The 2,140-nt window shown below is 41.1% G+C and overlaps 1 pseudogene; it reads left to right on the top strand.

Annotated features, from left to right (window-relative positions):
* The first annotated feature begins 247 nt into the window (after positions 1 to 247).
* On the top strand, positions 248 to 1,040 carry LOC6047824 (annotated as a pseudogene).
* The last annotated feature ends 1,100 nt before the right edge of the window (positions 1,041 to 2,140 follow it).

Below are 2,140 nucleotides of genomic sequence, written 5' to 3'. Positions count from 1 at the left end.
GAGTATACTCCAAAAGATTATGTTCTCTTAACTGTATCTGTAAAATCTGTAAAAGTGTATTAAAATATCTGTAAGAATTTTCAGACATCCCCTCAATCCTATCCTGATTTGAAGGGACAAGGTGACAAAAGTTTGACAGTAAAACAAACTAAACTAAAAAATCTCAATCATCATCCGAATTCCGAACCTCAGATTTAACAGTGGCAAAATAAACATTGTCCGCACGAATTCGAGGCAAAACCCCGCTGGAATCTTTGAGAACCTGTTCCGCCTGACCGAGGAAGCTAACCCGCAACAAAGATGCTGTCGGAAACGAGCGTCACGAAGGTGATTGTGCACCCGCTGGTGCTGCTGAGCGTGGTGGACCACTTTAAACGAAAGCTGCTCGGCTGCTGGAGGGCCAAGGGCGCGCTGGACGTGTCCAACAGCTTTGCGGTCCCTTTCGACGAGGACGATAAGGACAAATCGGTGTGGTTCCTGGACCACGACTTCCTGGAGAACACGTACGGTATTTTCAAAAAGGTCAACGTCCGCGAACGGCTGGTACCACACGGGCCCGAAGCTGTGCCAGAACGACATCTCCATCAATAAGCTGATCCGGCGCTACTACTCGGTGCTCGTCTTAATCGATGCCAAGCCGAATGACCTGGGTCTGCCGACGGAGGTTTACATCGCGGTGGAGGAGGTGCATGACGACGGCAGTCCCACGTCGAAGACCTTTGAGCACGAACCGAGCGAAACTGGGCGGAGGAAGTGGAAGAGGTGGGCGTGGAACACCTGCTGCGGGACATGAAGGACACGACCGTCGGAAATTTGACGCAGAAGATCACCAGCCAGCGGACTGAAGCTCACAGCTGCGCAAAATCAAGAACTAACTGCTGAAGGTCGGCAACGGGCAGCTGCCGGTCAACCACTAGATCGTGTACCAGCTGCAGGACATCCTGAACCTGCTGCCGGACCTTGCCCAGGAGAATTTTACCGATACGCAGTACGTGGAGATGAACGGAAAGGAGAAGGAGAAAGATGATAGGGACGGCTAGAAGGAGAAAATGGAGAAGAAGTTGGGGGAGAGAGAACTCCAATGAACATTGACATAGGGTGTGAGCGATATAAACTCAAAGTTTACATTTGTTTTAGCACCTAATAAAATAAGTCTACATTTTACCATATTTACGTTTCCTTTTACCGACAAACCACGATTATTTATTAAGCAGCATTTTCAGCATTTTTTTTTTTAATTATCATGAGCGGTCTTTGAGTGACATTTGACAGCGATACTTATAGTTAGGGTTAGTGAAATTTCACGATTTCGCGGACAGCGTGAAATCCGCGAAATTTGGCTTTTTCCGCGAAATCCCGTGAAATTATATGTTTGTGTGAGAATGTAACGATTTTTCTCAAAATAATTTATCAAACTCAAAAAGGAATAAAAATAATCTTATGAACTACTGTAGAATTAAGCGAATGAATATAGGGGAGAGTGGGGAGACTTGATCCCCGGGGACAATTGATCCCAAGCCTGTATCTCGTCAGCATGTGGGTAAAACAATTAGCTTTGTTCTAGAAAGTTGTGCGAAATTAACTAAAACTCATTGTAGAAAACAAAGAACAAACTTAAAAAATGTTTAGATTCAGTTACACACATTTTTCTAAAACGAGCTGCAAAAAACTTCCAAGAGATCTTTTTTTCTTTGTATTGATATGTATAGAAAACACTCAAAAATTATTCAAAAAAATATTTTTTATACATGAATTGTTTGATAAACTTATCAACTCCAAAACCCTTACGCATTTGATGTTAAATTTATCGTCATACTATTTTTACAATCAATTGTTTAAAAAAGTGCGTTTAGGGAGACTTGATCCCTGCATTTTTACAGTCACTGGAATCAGCCTCAAGATTAATCAATTGAGCTGGGTTTTCATACATAGTTTCCTTTAGTATAGTTGTACATAACTTACTGCAGTTTGAACCATTTTTCAAAAGTTTCGTAAACAAAAATTTCCAGCTTTTGTAAACATGCTTAATTTTGGTCTAAAAAATAATATTTTAAGTTTTTAAATATTTAACATAATAAACTTGTTATATTTTGAACACAAACGTACAGGTTTTATGTGAAATTGCTGTAGCTTATAGAAA

The sequence above is a fragment of the Culex quinquefasciatus genome, chromosome 2 (assembly GCF_015732765.1).
Source record: "Culex quinquefasciatus strain JHB chromosome 2, VPISU_Cqui_1.0_pri_paternal, whole genome shotgun sequence".
In the NCBI taxonomy this organism is placed as follows: domain Eukaryota; kingdom Metazoa; phylum Arthropoda; class Insecta; order Diptera; family Culicidae; genus Culex; species Culex quinquefasciatus.
The sequence above is the reverse complement of the archived record's forward strand: the minus strand, read 5'-3'. Positions and strand labels throughout refer to the sequence as shown.